A 16,965-nucleotide genomic window follows, 5' to 3' on the forward strand; every position below is an offset into this window, starting at 1 on the left:
ACATGTTCTCTCCCCCTTCCAAGTTATTTGATTCCCAAGGAGCTCACTGGATAGCATATAAGAGATAGCACAAAAAGGGCATTTATTATGGAAACATTTGATGAGAGGAAATAAGATGATATCTCTATGCAACTTAAGGATCTTAGACATATAGTATTACAAGCAAGAAGCATGGATGGCAGGCAGAACTCTACACATCCTTCTCAAGATTATTAAAATCCAGCTTCTTCCCTGATAGCCATGAATGATCAAAAGACATAAACAATCAGGCTTTCTATGCTAATGATTGCACTGAAATACTTTCTTAAGTAGTTGAACCAATTAGAAGGAGCACCAGCCATTAAAAGGAATCTTAATGATGGATTAGTTATTCAAAATCCTTTAAAAGAAAACAACATAGTTTTTTTATCTCATGTGTCCCTCATTCTTCCTTGATTTGGCTGTTTTCCATTTTTTTTAAATAATAAACCCACCCCCAAACCTTCACAAACTCTTAGAAAGTATGAAGCTACCAGCCTCCCTGCCTTTATTTTCATCAGCTTAATTTGTGAATCATTGAAAGCTAATATATTTGTGGTTCACACATGAAAAAGACTTGAAATTTTAAGTAATACAAGTCTCCTATGTGGGCTCTAAAGCAAAGCATTTCTAATTGCTATGAACTGGCTAGGACAGAGAAAAACCTCTTAAAATGAAATCACATTTCTTTAATTAGATTTCATGTAGAAGGAATATCAGTGAACCCTGATATTCCTTCTACATGAAATCTAATTAAAGTCTGTTTGAAGTAACACAAAAATCTTTCAATAAAAAGTTACTGTGTGTTATTCAGATGGGAGTGGAGAAACAGCAGTAGTTTATTGCTCAGCAACATGCTGCCTGTAACATATTTCATATAAAAAGTGTCCTTAGCTAAACATTTCCACCAGTACTGATTAGATTAAGAGTTGGCAAAATTTGGCCATTATACCTTACGTTAACAGAAAGTCACTCTGCTGTTAACTCTGTTTAGGCTGTATGTTGAGCCATCAGTGCTACAGTACAGGACAACATATTGAGTAACACCATGGTCAAGTCAGAATTAGCAGGAGCATCACATATGTTATTGTTAGCAGAAGCAATGCAGACGTTTAGAGGGTGTGCAATTCCTCTGTCAGCTTGTTTAGCTCTAGGGTTAAGCAAAACCTCTTTAACTGAATCTTTGTTTCTCATTTATATGGTGTGATTTTCTTTTTTATGAAAAAAAACCCACAACCAGAAAAAACCCCAATGAAGAGACACACAACAGATTTGGCCAGGGTTTTTTTCTGGAGGGTTTCCTGGCAGCTTTCTGCTGTGTCCAAATTCACATACCATCATGGACTGGCCTCATCTGTGTCCCCACAGGTAGTTCTGCCTCACAGCTGCACCTGCAGCCAACTGCCTGAGCTCATCTCCTCTGCAAAGCACAGCTTAAGCACTTCACACACCTCCTCTGGAGCAGGTGGGACATCTCAGTCAGGCCCAGCTCGAAGGACTCCCAGTGAAGTCCTGCATGACAGCTATAGAGCAGGTGACCAAGGGTCTCAAGTCTCCCAAGCCAACATTCCTTCCCGAGGGGAATTCAGTCCATGCTCAGCCAGACTGCGGGGCGTGTTTTGAAGGCAGGCTGGGTAAATACATGTTGGGCCATGACCTGTGTGGATTCCTACCAACTTCAGACTTCTCATGGCCTTCATATTAACCTGCAGAGCACTCAGCTGAAGGGCAGTGCCCTGCTAGTATGCCTGTTCCAGATCCGGAGAGAGAATGAAATCATGGAACTTTTTACTAGCAACCTTCTCCTTGACTGGGAGGAAAATTTTGAATCTGAAATTTCTAGGGGGTTACATACCAGTCTCATAATGCTGACACCCATGTAGCAACACAAGCATGAGCACTCCTTCCTTTAAAGGGGCTTGGTTTTGTCTCAGAGCAGAGCAGAAGTGTTCAGGAAAACACAAAGGTTGAGCAGGTTAGAAAAGTTTTTCCCACACAGCTCTAGTTATGAGAGGCCTCTAATGGTATTTAATATTTCAAACAATTTTGGTTTCAATTAAAATAATAGATGGGAAAATAAAAAAGAAAGGGATGGAAGGCGGGTAATTTTTTCCTATCCTGCAGGAAAATTCCAATTACTTAAATTATTCTTTTGCACAGAAATGAAACAATTGCTGCAAAGGGGAACATGAAAATGTTATCCAATCTGTTTCTGAAATGCAGTTTATGCAATGAAGCAACATTTGTGTGGATTCCACTAATTTACTCCATTTTAGAACGTCAGCCAGACAGCAGTTTCAGTGTCACTTGAAAACTATTATTATTGCTGACAGTCAGGGTCCACCTTCACCCCCTTTCCCAGAAGCACCTAAATGTTTTAGGGACACAAACCACTGAAGTTTTTAGGAATAAATCTTCACAAAGCAACAAAAGCATTTCAGTCCATTACCCAGAGGCACTTTAAGCACACAGATTCCCTTGATGCCCCAAGAGAATGTAGGAGCTGCTGTGGAAGTCTAAGCCCAGTGTTGAAGACTTACAGTTCTAAAACACAAGATTACCCAGAGTACTTACTGCCAGAGATACAGTGCAGCTTTTTAAAGATGGGCATTCATCCATACAATCGTACAATCACAGTATGGGTTGGAAGGGATCTTAAAGACAATTCAGATCCAATCCCCCTGCCATGGGCAGGGACACCTTTCTCTAGACCAGGTTTCTCAAAACCTCATCCAGCCTGGCCTTGAACACTTGCAGGGATGAGGCATCCACAGTTTCTCTGGGCAACCTGTTCCAGTGCCTCACCACCTCCACAGTAAAGAACTTCTTCCATCCATTCAGCCGTCGGTTATCACAGTACAGCAGGATTAAGCACCAAAGCATTGAATTACTGTTCTCCAAAGTTCTTAGGTCCTTCCAAACCACACAGTCAATTGGGGGCATCAGTTATATCTGAAAAACGAGGTCTAAATATGATCTCTGACTTCCTACAGGCTCTGGCAGGTATTACTTTGGGATTCTCTGGATGGTTTCAGAAATGTTACTCAAGATCTAATCCATTGTCTTCTGTAAAAGCACAGAATAAGAGTATTTTCAGAGAGATTACTCACTTTCCCCTTGTTTTTAGCAAGAATTCTTGTAGCTGACAGGAAAAGTGCTAGGAACTCATATGCAACACTCAGGATTTTTATTCCAGAATATGTGAGTACTGTTTCAAAAAGACAGCAAATTAAACCAAAGCCAGTAAAAAGTACTGCAGCCAACACCTTATGAAATATTGCCACCTTCATCTGGTCAGTGGATACTTGTTCTATCATAGACACTACTTTCTGGAAACTAACTAATAAGAAAAACTCCAAGGAGAGTAATCTTGAAATAGCCTCAAAGAGCTGTGAAAAGCACTGCAAGCATGCTCATTTCAGAAAAATAATCTAGTTTTCACTAAACCAGTATTTATACATAAGTAAATATATCCCCCAGACTTCAGCTATAAGCACAGGCATTAATTTTGTTAGTTTCACTAGGCTTTGTCCTTTCTTCATCTGAAGCAGCACATTTGCAATGACAATCCTGTGCTACTGAGTGAATCTCACATTTACACTGAGAGTGCCCAAGTGCTTTTCAAGTCTTGACTCTGCTTTATCTGCTTCTGTCACAAATCTGCCTGGCAAAAAACCCACATGCAGCTGAGACGGGGCATGTTCACTTTCAGAAGTCAGTGAAAGAAAGGGGGTGTGGAAGAGAAACTCTTTAACATTGCTCAAGAAAATAGTTTTCAGTCAGACTCCAGTAGTGCCTAATTCCTGTCTGCATCAGCCCAGTTAAAGCTGCCTGTGCTTAGGGGCGATTGGCAGTCTGCTCTGGGTTCCTTCACTGCACTGCTAATCTCCACTAATACTCTCCCATGCTTCATTTAATTTCACTCTCCGGGCTCTTTTTCAAATTCTTCCTCAAATCTTAAACCAATGCCCTCATTGTTTAGGATTCCTTTACCCTGACAAGTCTGACCTCAGATATCCTTTCCTCTTTCCTGCTCTGTAACTCAGGCAGTCCACTTACTCATTCATATGGTAACCTCACATAATGGTCTCCACATTAATTAAGTAATTTTGGTTCTTTAAGGTAGTACAGAGGGGTTTTCAGTGCCTTTCAGGCCAATTGAACTATTTTTTTGTTGAACAGACTGGAGAGTACATGGTAGAAGAGCCAAGGAGAACATGCTCGCTCTCCCTCTGGGCCATTCCTTTCATGCTGCTTCAGGGTTAGGCCAAAACAACATCAGCAAGTCTAATTTGCCCCAGCAGTGGATGGGAAATGACTAAAAACCCTGCAGATTAATTTGTGTCAGATGTATGCTTTAAAGCAAGTGAGAGCAAGAGAGAATGTGAGAGCATTTACAGAAAAGCATGCTCTTTCTCTGGGATTTAGAAGGGCCCTCTTTTTTCAGATCTTTTGGGAGCTGAGTGGCCCCAAGCAAATGAAAAGTCCTACCTTTGCTTTATGTTCTCCTTTTGAATTTGATGCTTTTCAGTAATCAGAAAATTCAGAAAAAAAATGAGAGGGATAAAAAGAAGCAAAACTGTACAGTGCATAGTTGGTTTTGCAGTATCTGCTGATTCTTCTCACAAAGATAGTTTTGTCCCATACAGGTAAGATGGTCAGAAAAAAAAGGGGCCTGGGGATTTTTTTTGAGGGGTGAGGGTTGTGTCCCAAATCACTCCAGGAAAAGCGAAACGTGGTGGAAACCTCACGTCACTCTGGAAAATAGTAATGATTAGTGTTACATAATCAATAACCTAATAGGACTGGAAATGCAGATCAATACATGACCCTGACTAGGAAGCACAGGTCCAAACCAGTTTTTCTGTTGAAACAGTACACCTCAAGTTGCTCTCTGATGGCCAGATGTGATCACCCCGCTGTGCTGTTCTAACAGGACGAGTCCTGGAGTGGCCATGGAAATCCAGCAACTGTAATAGTTAGCTTGGTGCTGCTTGGTGTGACTTAGCTGGGAATAAATTTTTCTGTATATGACTAACACATGAGCTGAAAAACTGCACAACTGGCACTGGTTAGGCTTTTTACTGGTATTCCCAGCAAGGCCAAGAACAGTCATCTCTGTGTCCAATCTCTCTGGTTCATTACCCAGTGTTGAGACACTGGAGATGAGTCATGCGTGTGCTATCACTGTGCAGTAACATTGCTGTTGCTAAATTAAATAGATTTAATTTTGTACATTCTTGGTACTCATATCCAATCTGATCTGCTCACCACATCTAAAAGGATGTGTTTACTTTTTAGGCAGCCTTGCTGTTTAGATCTCAGATGACGGCCTCAAAAATTCTAGGGAAACTCAAAAGTCTCAAACTGCAACATTAGCATGGACTTATTTCTGGTGAGCGACAGGTCTGCTTCAAAAACTTCAAACCATACTCTTCATTCACTCTGTTCCTAATCCTTGTCTTATTATGAGACAGAAATAATAACACCCAAAGTCCTACCCGAAGTCTGAATCCCAATCTGATTTGGCAGCATAAATATAACCACAGAAAAATCTTCCAAGAGAGTCAAAGAAACAAAAAGCCCCAATCTAAAAAGAAAGCAAAGTTTTGTGGAATTAGACCTTAAAACTCAGTTTCAGAACAGACTAGCACTTAGGAGGCTGTCACAACTTTCAACAAGATGTCAGATATAGTTAATACAACATTTAATATTGGTGCAGTTATACTGGTACTCTTAGCAGTATCACCTATTTCAATCTAGAAAGGAAATGGCAGTACAGGGAAGAAACAACATAGGATGTCTTTATATCTATAAATGTTGTTGTAGTGGGATGTTTTTCAATAAAAACATATACCAGTAACCTAAATGGTTGTACGAGTGCCAGATCTTCTATACGAGACCAAGAATCTCAGAAGATTTAGATGTCTGTATCCCACCAGTTTCACTAGTGTTTTGGCAGGTAATAGCATTTCCAGACCCACATACAAGCACCAGATCACATCTGAGAAAGAGAGAAAGTCTTTAGTTACTTGACCATTTTGAAAATAATCTTTTTAGGGTTGCTGAAATGTATAAGAATTGGCAAGTTAAAAAAATAAAGCAATCAAACACAGCCATTCAGAAGAAACAGCAACAAAAGGAAAGAGAAATCTTTAGTGATGATTATACTGGCAAATCTTCTCTATCTGTAACACATACTTGTGGAAAATGGTAACTACAGCTGCAGCAATTCACACAATGCTGTCTGAATATTTTTATCTGAGACAAAAACTACACTGTTATCTTCATGCATACGAAAAACAAGTTCTGGAGAAGATAATTTCAATAATATCTAAGATTCCTAATTCCCTGATTTAGGTCCCAGGAAAAGCTTAGAAACTTTCAGTGGAAGGAGAAAGAGGAATTTCCTTATTTTATCTGACCCATAGGAAAACTTCTAGTGCATTGAGGTAGTCTATCAGTTTTAGAGTGCCTAGTGCTGGAAAGAAAAAAAGGCAGCTCAAACACACAGATAACCTGTTTGACTGACCTTACCCTGCAGCTCTAAGTTTATTCACCACACAATCTCATCAGTGCTAGTTCCAGCTCAGGAGAGCACCGAGGCACATGGCCAGGGGTTTGCAGGGCAAGCCTGCTCAGCCCTTGCTTGGAGCAGCTTCAGGAGCCAGGAACCACACCCTTGCTTCCTGTCAGAGCAGAATAAGCCTAGAAGTCACAAAACCTATCTACTGGTTACACTGCCAGAAGTGTGCATGTGTGCACCCAGTCCAGGACTAATTAGTCTTTCTGGCACCAAAGCCTCAATCATCTATCCCAGGCCAAACAGTACTATGGGACTGAGTCCTCCTGAGATACACACAAGGTCCAAGGAAACGCCACCAACCTAAGAGATGAGGGAAAGGTTGGTCCTTATCTGCTCTCCTGTTCAGATAAGGACCATGACTATTCTCATCTTGGACTGGGGAAGCAGTCTCAGTGAGGACCTTGGGATATTTGATCCTCCAAGACTAGCAGGATTCAGGAGATTGGAACCTCATGTCACATCAAAGCTCAGTGAGTCTTTCCTAATCTGTGCTCAATCAAAACTCAAACTTGCAATTCCTGGACAGTACCAAAATTACAATTTCAACATTTCTGTGAGCAAAGCTCCTATGGCTGGGCTGAAGAAACATGAAGACTGCAGGGTCTCTGCATATGGTACGAAAACTCTACATGGGGAAGGCAATCTGAGAGACAGTTGCAGTTCTCTCAAGCTTCCTCCCACCAGGAAGTCCTTCAGCCCCACCAAAAGTCTGTATCTGTTGCCAAAGATTAACCATCACTGTCAAAAAGACTTCCAGTATTTTTCTGACTTAAATATCTGAAAGGTAGTAGAATCTCGGCTAATTACTTATCATTACTATCACTATGATATCTGCATTATATCTTTAATAATACAAGAACATTGAAATAATTATGAAGGCTACAGATAACTTGAAATCTGATATCCCTTAGCAGCTGCTTGTAAATATTTCCTCATATTATTCCACATTTATTTATCCTTTGAAATAATTAAGCACTTAAACACTATTGTTTGCTTACATACCAATGCACATTTCTGACATGAATAAACACAAAGTGAAAAGTAACAAATTGCTTATCAGGAAGGTACATTTGTTCTGCATTTTGAAGAACATCTGTAGAAGTCTGAAGGGCAGAAATCAGATCCCTGAAAAACAGTTTACCGTGGCTAATTCTTAGAAAAAAAAAACCAACCACTCATGTATTTAAGAGAGCTAGGAGACTTTATTTTTTCTGTAAGTCTCAAAGATTTCATTTTCAGAGAACTCAGCTAAGGATTCTGCATTCTTAACAATTCTGAATAATCAAGTTGAATTGCCTGAAATCAATGATTATGAAAAAATAGACCCTAAATTTTACCCAAGTGCTTTACATGAATGTCTGATATTTCTCCCTCCTAATTTTTAATTTTAGATTCAGTCCACATTTCTAGGCATTAGCAGACATTTGATTGTTATTTTCCCTTATGTTCAAACTTTTAGGTCCTAAGCCAAGCCGTGGCCTCAGCTATGCAAATGTAAACCAAGCAACTGTATTCACTTCAGTGAGTTTCCATTAGCAAAGGCACAAGCAAGACTTGGCTCTCACACCTGATGTGCCTTACCACTCCAATAATCTCATGTTGGGATCTCAGGAACAGAAATACTTAAGTGTTCATAACACTGTGCTAAATATGTGTCTAAATCTATTGCAGCTCAGGCTTTTACTGAAGTACCATTTAAGAATTGCTAGGCAAAAAAAAAAAAAAAAAAAAGGGCTAGATTCATGGACCCAAGGCTCTAAATTTACCATTTGACTATATATTTTTCTCTAAATATGCTTTGACTCAGCCACACATTCATTGCAATTTGTGTACACAGGTTTCATATGCTCAGCCCTGTTTGCTTTCTCTGTAAAACAGAAGAGGTCACTGTATGTGACACAAAACTGAACTTAGAGCTAGACTAATAAGTAACTTGAATGCAAACAAATCAAGCAATCTTGCCCTAAAGTCAGCATGAACCAGTTGATTTTCCTCACTGAATTCCTGCAAATGAGCTAAGTGGAAGAAGGAAGGCATCTACTTTGGGGAAGACAAAGAAGAGCTTTTAGTCTGATAAATGCAATCTCACACAAGAGCCACTCTGCCTGACCAGGTGACCCCGCTTCTCCTTCCTCAGGGTCCACGTGCCTCAGCAAACTCTGAGTCCCTTCTCCCAGCTCTTGGAAGGAGGGGAGAAGTTTACTATTGGAAGAAAGACTTTATAGCTCACCAGCTGTGTGAACAAACTCAGACATATTTGGCTTCTGTGAACTTGGCTAAATCAATGAAACATCAGAGCTCAAACTTGATGCTTTATTTCCTCTAGTCTGAGGTTCTGCTCGCTATAAACGTGATCTGGAACAGCACGTGTGAGACTGTAAAGCAAAAAAGAAATGAAAACAAAATGTGATTGTACATGAGATCAATTCCATGCTGACGTGATAATACGTTCAAAATTCTCATTTCTGTAGAAAGCTGACCACAGGCACTTCATCAATCAGTATTTCGATTTGTAATGTGTTCCGTATGGTTCTCTGTCATTACTTAATGGGGAACATCCCCTCTGAAAACATCTGACTCTCAGCTCTGCATCGAGAGAGCTGCTCGTGTTTCAACCACGTTTCCCAGAAACTGAACACTCAGCAACATATTCATTTTAGTGACAGCCACCACTAATGAGAAACAGCCATGGGTTTGTTGAATCTTTTACAAGCCCAAGAAATTTATATTAGCAACAAAAAATAAACAAAATCTCACTACAACTGAATCTCTAGAATGTCCAAAATACCGATTTTATCACCCTAAAGCTCATACAGGGTTGGTGCTTGTAACTCCCTATTTTTTATTTTATAGTATCTCTCTCTAGTTTTTGGGTTTTTTTTTTTGGTTGGGGTTGGTTGGGGTTTTTTTGGTAGGTTTTTTGTTGTTGTTTTTTTTTTAATTTCCAGTTAGGCCAGTTGTTCTGACACATGTTCTGCATATCAGGAAGGGGAAGCTGGGGCATGAATTGGAGGGTTTATCACAAGCTGAGAGGGGGTGGAAAAAAATAAGCCCACCAGAAGTAAAAAGCTCATACAACACTCAGGGATAGCATTGGAATAGAAGGACTTAAAGAAACCAAGTAGAAAATCTGTGGCATTTTGTTGGAGAGCTATATTATTTTCCTGCATCAGTTTTCTTTGCTCAGAATATCAGGGAATTACTAATCTCAAAACGTCTTGGGTTTCGTTGTTTTGTTTTAGGTCTGGAATTTTTTTGGGAGTTGGCTTTTTTTGAGGTGGGGAGGCATTTGTTTGGTTTTTTAGTAAAGAAGAGCAGCTGTGCAAAATTTTGACTTGCCAATACATAAAACTTTTAAAAAATTACTGGACCCACCAGACCTGAAAGTTGTGAGGAGACTAAAATTGCAGACTACATGAGAACAACAGTTTCAGAAGACTGGAGTGAACAAGTGTTGTACCTTTATTTAGAAAAGTCTACTGCTTTTTCAAGGCATTACTTTGAAATAGTCAATAAAAGCAAAATAATAAAATGACTGGATGTTCAGGATGCCACAGAGTCAAATTAGCAGAGTTTCTACAGAGAAACCTGTGTCTCACTAATCTTTTAAGACTTATTTAAATCTACCAACAAGACATTGACAAAGGATAATTTATTTCTATAGTGAGCCTGACAGACACAAAGCAGGATACCAGGCAAGACACAGCTATGGTAAAAGTAAGATTAGTAACTCTCCCATATCATGGGCCAGATTGTCCTTTACTCCCAGGGACTTCAGTAGGATGTATTCCAAGGGTAAATGCTTAGAAATAGAAGGGTGGGTTTTACAACTGCCTGAATTTATGTTATGATCTTCTCCAAGGCAGCAAACAAAGAATTTCTAAAAAAAAAAAAATTAAAATAGTATTATAATAATAGTATTTTGACAGCTAATCAAGTCAAAGTCAGAGATGAAAATTCAACTCACGTACTAAATTCAAAGCATGATTAGTTAAAACTCCTCATTTTTTGAAACATACTTCAAAGGAACACATTATGTTTCATCACAGTAAGAAAGTTTGCATTTTCCTCCTAAATTCACAGTTTTAAAACAATTGTCCCCCCTGAACCTCAGTTTATCTTCAATGGCAATATTTCCACCTTCACTATAGAAACCAACAAAGTTCTTGATTGTTTGTAAATGAAGAAAGAAATTAAATCCCAACCTCCCCAATTACACCAAGGCCACCTAGCTCTTTTTAGATTACTTACCAGATTCAAATGGAAGAGTCAAGAATTCCATCTGTCAGGATAGTAACTACCAAAATGAAAAGAACTCTTAGAAAAAACATGGTGTGAGCAGCTGAGTCTCTGAAAAGCATATCTATGCAAGAACTTTTACAAAGCAACAGAATGTTCCAAACACCTTGAAATATAAGAGGGAACACAGAAAGTAGAAATCAAAAATCTTGCTAGCTAAAGGAAAGCATTTGAGACAAAAGATGAGGAAAATACTAAAAAAGCTAGAAATTAAAAGATGGCAATTCAGAGAAAGACATTAAACAGAGATCAAAGCATCTTGATGAGCATTTGGAGGTTTACATAAAGGACATTTACTGACCTTCAAGACATGAGCGGCATCTTTTTACAGAAGAAGAAATGGTAGACAATGAAAAAATAAACAAACAAACAAAATTACAGGTTTGTTGATAGATTTCTGGAAGCAAAGCCAAGGAAAAGGGACTACAATGTTCTAAGGTATAAGAAAGCCTGCAGGATCTCAAGCCCAGGCATCAACACAGCCTCAGAAAAAAGAGAGCAAATTCTCAAAGCACATGTTAAGTATCAGGCTAATCCAGATAACCAGCTTGCAGGTGCAAAAAATTAGGTTGAAATTATGTTCTCTCAAAACAAGCAGCTGATTGGAAGCACACCTGAAGTTGACTTTTGGTGTGTGCCTCACTACCTTGCTGTTCACTCAGATTATTTTCTTGATTCTCTTGACCTTTCAGTTACCTTCATTCAGAAAGTTCATGTGTGTTGAACTGGGTCTCTTTTCTTTCATATAATCTCTTAGCTGTTACAGAATGACTTTTCCACCTGGTAAAGAGCTTGTAGGCTTTATGCATCCCTTGTTCCTGTGGGGTGTTTCAGTGTGCTTCCTAAAGATGCTGTCAGAAGTAAACTTCAACAGCTGCTGAGTGTTCAGGAGTATTTTCTTCTAAGAACTTACATGTTCTCCTCTGAGAACAGATTTTGCCAGATTTGATGCTGGCTAAATTTTGAAATTAAACTTTTAGAGATGTGCCATTTTTTTTTCAATAGGTTAAAGCTGTCAAGGATGCACCCAGCACATTTCAGCTGTTTGGAACCAAAAAACTGCAGCAGTGGTAGTAAAAGGTCCGCTGCTACCTATGTCCTACCTGATCTGTTGCAAACAGAAGAATTATCCCCATCCTCCTGCAGTGTTAGGGAGCAAGGTAGACATGTTGGGCCATGCACATGCATAGTACTTCTCTGTCAGAGAGAAATTATTCAATGTTTAATATACAAAAAAGTAAAACTGAGATGAACCACAAATTATTTTAGTCACAATACTAAATGTTTAGCTGGTTTTCTCAGATATAATCCTGTTCCCATTTCTTTTGAGAAAATTAGGAAGGCTACATATGCGTATGTCAGTATTTCTAAATAACAGCAACAGTAAATGGTAATCCCTTGGTACCAGAAAACGTGCAAAACATGTTATTTTGTTTTTCTTTGGATTATTGCATTCATATTAAATGTCATAATACTGCCACCCTCATAGGAAGTGAACAAATTGAGAGAGCCAAACTCTGGCTAGTTGCTTGTGGGTACAATTTCAGAAAACTGAACTTTGAATACTCTACCTATCCAAAACTGTCTTCCTGATTTTGGGTAGAAGGTACAGTTCAGGACTTTCTTTTCTACAGGGAAGGATAAAAACCTGATGTTGGAGTACGTAGGCAAACTGATCCAACCAATATGAACGAGAACAGCATCAGGCTTGAATTTGGAAAAACAGATTTCAGTTGATTTTTCCTTAAAGGAGTTCAAGGCTTCTTACCACAGGCAGAGAAGAAGAGCTTGCAAGGACCCATTTTCAATTTAATGCTGAACTGAGTGGAAGCTCACCTTGCTCTTTCTACACATAATCATGTTCCATAAAAACAGCTGGGACCTTACTGACAAACAAGGGATAAATGAGTAGGAAGAAGTTATGACAATGCCTTCAGCAAGTAGTTCCCCTGCTCTGTTTAGTTGTTGATACCTCTCACTTGAGCCTGGCAAGGGCAGGAGACACGGTGTGTGCCTATCACATTTCATTTGCCAGGTACCTGCTGGGCACCAGCCTTGGGCTCCCGCTGCTACCACAGGCTTCCCACTGCTCAAAATTAATTATTTATAACTAACAAGTGCTGTCCCTATGTTCCCATTACTTATTACGATTATTGTTGTAACTATGCTGTTGCAGAAGGCTAAATCCCAGGTTCCAAGTTGGTTTTTATTCACACAGAATTATTCCTTACCTGACTTTGGCATGATTATTTGGTCAGCATTACTCTTCCATTTCCAGAGCTATGTGGCTATTCCATTCCATCCACCACCAGTAATCTAGTTATTTAAGCAAGGACAGATGGGCTGCCACTCTCTTCCTTCAATCTGAGGGTAGAGAAAGTAATTTCTAATCATATTATTGTTTTGGTTTGGGTTTTTTTCATTCAACAGTGAGGGAGAAGGTGACTCACATTCTGTTTGCAGTTCAGCAGCTGCCTCCTACTGTCCCCCTGAATCATCAGTTTTGTTGCAGCATTTCTGCCTTGGTCTTTATCATTTGCAGAAAGGGCCTGATTAACCAGCCTTTGGTTTCATTGCCTTATAAAACATTCTTGCACAATTGGGCCAGCCAGCTTGTCTTAAGAAGGGATGCAGTGAAATCTGAGAATTGGATTTCGAGGGGAATTTGCAGTGTCAAAAGGAATTTAATCACAATTATTCCTTTCACTCCTTTTGGCACTGATTTAAGTACTTACTTTGATATCAGGTTAGTATAGGAAAGAAGAAGGGTCATATTTAAAGGGATCTTTCTGCATCCATAGGTGAATATTTTAAGTAACTGCCATGGATGACTTGTCAGCCTTTTCGGTACTCTGAACTCTCACTTAGTGGAGAATATCCTCTCAGTGAAGATCAGTATATATCTGTGGTGCTCAAGGTTAATAAAAAGGTGGCATAAAAAGTAGATGTGTAAACAGTGAAAATTTGAAAACTTTGAAATAAAGTTTTGAAAAGGGAATTAAAAACTACCAAAAAATTGATACAAAATTTCAGGTATGGCCTCCTGTCACAGTCTTATTTTCCATGGAATCACTAACAAGGAATCCCTGCAAACAGTTGCTGATGACACAGATGATTCAGAAAATCAGAAGAGCAGGTTCAGGTCCCACATGTGAGATTACAGAATGTTATTTTGATCCTCTTTTCATTAAGTGTATTGACAAGAACCTCCTAAACACTTCTGGGTCCTACCACAAGTTAAACTTTGTGAACGTAGCTGTGAGCACATAAAGCAGTTTAGGGACTCAGTAAAGACATCCTGATTTTCATTACATCAGATGTTCACTGTGGGGATCTGAGATTTATGCCCCATTATTAAGCCTGACCTTTAGCATGCCCTGATGTTCAGCATCCTTCAGTAACTTTCAGAGGGAATTTATGCCATGCTGCTTGCCATGTGTGACTAACATAGCAATGGGTTGATTTTCAGTTCTTATTATGTGCCCTCTCCTTAAAAAGTCCTCTACAACAACAGCTATTAGTGACAAAAATAATAATCACAACCCTAATTTATGTTATTAGTTACACAGAATAACAAGACATAATTTAACATTGGCTCTGCCCATAAAAATTGTAATTGTTCCCCAAAATACAAATTAATTTTATTTCTAAGGGAGACTGCTAAGCAACAATAAAAAAGGCCATATTTGTTAGGATTGGCCCACTTAAATGGAATACATGAAGCTTCATAAATCTTATATTGCTTATGCAACATGCAAACACTAATTTTATATCAAATATGTGACTTGACATTAACAACCTTTTCAGTGTGTCAAAGTAGGTGTCACTAATAAAAAGCAATTATTGAATATATTCCTCAAAAGATGAGAAACAGAAAACCTTAACTTGCTAAAATACATATAAATGTCTTCTTGGCTGTTCTACTGTTCTACTGATTTGACACTAATTCCAAAATAGATAAAAACTTATGCCATGGTATATAAATATAATATATCAGAATTATACAAGTATAGTAATAACTATTTCTTATTTAATATTTTCCCTCCATAGGCAGTAAAAGCAGAAAAGTGTGCAGATCTCTATTCCTGCTTAAGTTCAGCATAAGATAACCAAATTTTGATGAAAAGCACTGTCATCCTTGATCAACATGGCATATTTTAATATATAGGCAGCATGGTACTTCTGACATCTTTTAATCATACTGTTCTCTGTTTTCAAAATATCTAGGTATTTTTAAAATGTGGTGCCAGGTACTTTAGTTAGACTGATGCCACCTAATAATCTGTATTGGAATTCAAAATATTGCTTTTTCATATATCTTTAATCATTCCCTGAGTACAACGCACATATGAATCTTTTGTTATAATAAATAAAGGAGATCATTTCCCAACATGGTGCATGTTTATTCAGGATTCACAATCCCTTCCATTAATAATTGTAAGTATATTTCTCTGAATTTGTGTTGGGAAAGTTAATGCCCCAAAATCAGCATTTTCCACAGCAGCCCCATGGACAGTGCTCAGCCAAAGGCACAGCTGTTTGAGCAGCTCTTTGTGCGGGTTACCAGGGAAGGACCACAGAAAGCCTGTTTGTCTGCTTCTCTGGGGGAAGGGATTCTGCACATGCACTCAAATGTATTTTCTACTCATGTTGTACAATCTCCTTCCAACTTTTCAATCTCCTGGCACATTTTTGTGCATCCTGATGACCTCATCATCATCATATAAAACATGACTTGAAGAAAGAGAAAACAGGTGGGGGCACAATTTTAATGCTTCCCATTCTGCCCTCACTGCTCCTTCCCACCAGCCTGCCCTCCTTTTCCTCCTCCCTCCCCACTTCAGTTACCCAACAAAAACCACCAAGAGAAAAACTAACCAAGAAAATGTTTCATAAGAAAAAATCCCATGGCACCCTCTCCCTGACACACACACACACACAAAAGGCAGCTTTAGTAATAACCACAACCATCCAGTAAATCCAAAAAAGTCAACATCATGAACATACAAAAGTGTGAACTGCTAAACTGTGATATTCACTTAGTTCTTGGCAGAACTGTTTTAAAATAAGTAGGGTTGACACTTGATTATAAATAGTCACTTTCTTTTTTTCTTTTTCTTTCTCTTTCTCCCCTTTCCCCCCCCACCCCCGACCCTTTTCTTTCTTTTTTTTTTTTTAACAGAAATGAATTATATTTGAAGCTCACTGGAGCATAGATAAATGCAAGCTAACATATTTTTAACTTGATTACATTCTGCAGTGATATATAGAGGCACATAGCTACAGTAAGTGATTCCATGGAGAGAGAGGGGGAGGGAAAGAGGGGGGGAGGGAGGGGAAAGCCCTCTGCGAATATGATAAGGAAAGCTGGGATGAATTGTGGTCTCTGTTCTCTGTTATCCAAGGGTGGCTAGCTGCTGCTGCACTAAAGGCCTTTATTCCCTGCCTGTGGGAAAGTGGTGGGCGAAGGCTGCATTCTCAGTTACACTGCACATGCAGATTTTAATTAGCTGGATTAAAAACAAGACCGTATCATGTCCTTTAGCAGTATTCTATCTAGAAACAAAAGATTTTCTTTCCTGGCTTCTGCAAGCAGCACAGTACAGCATTAATAAAAAAAAGGTCATGGCAGTTCAAGATGAAAGGTCACACATGATAGAAACTCTATGTGAGGGGGACATCATGTTTATCTCTGTGATAAAGGAGCTCTGTCCAGGCAGGTCAGCATGCCGTGCCTCAGCAATAGGAAAATATAAACATATGGAGTGGATAGATGGTGGAATGGGCAGTTTGGAAAAGTGAGTTCAGTTGTAGAAGTAGAGAAGGGGCGGGGGGTAGGAGAGGGAATTGTTTGAGAGAGAATATAAGCTGAAAGGATCCAGCTTTAAAACAGCCAAAGAGAGTCAAAAAGAGCCTGAGACGAAGCCTGGGGTGATGGCTGCAGAGCACAGCTCAGAGCCTGTGCAGGGTGAACGAGCACTGAGCCAGCAGCCTGGGACTACCAGCCCAGGCCACTGGGCTACGTCCTTGCACACCAAAGCCCACTTAAGCATGGCCAGAGC

The 16,965-nt window shown here is 39.2% G+C and overlaps 1 long non-coding RNA gene across 2 annotated transcripts in view; it reads right to left on the bottom strand.

The window, feature by feature from the left end:
- Positions 1 to 16,965, bottom strand: part of LOC132324723 (uncharacterized) — a 168,562-nt gene that overhangs the window by 41,479 nt on the left and 110,118 nt on the right. For both annotated transcript variants that reach the window (XR_009485713.1, XR_009485714.1), the window contains 4 exons: positions 13,135 to 13,267; positions 12,007 to 12,100; positions 10,856 to 10,901; positions 8,835 to 8,979 (listed from right to left, as the gene is read on the bottom strand). This is a non-coding gene — a long non-coding RNA (uncharacterized LOC132324723). The remainder of the gene's footprint in view (positions 1 to 8,834; positions 8,980 to 10,855; positions 10,902 to 12,006; positions 12,101 to 13,134; positions 13,268 to 16,965) is intronic.

The sequence above is a fragment of the Haemorhous mexicanus genome, chromosome 3, assembly GCF_027477595.1.
Source record: "Haemorhous mexicanus isolate bHaeMex1 chromosome 3, bHaeMex1.pri, whole genome shotgun sequence".
NCBI classification, from domain to species: domain Eukaryota; kingdom Metazoa; phylum Chordata; class Aves; order Passeriformes; family Fringillidae; genus Haemorhous; species Haemorhous mexicanus.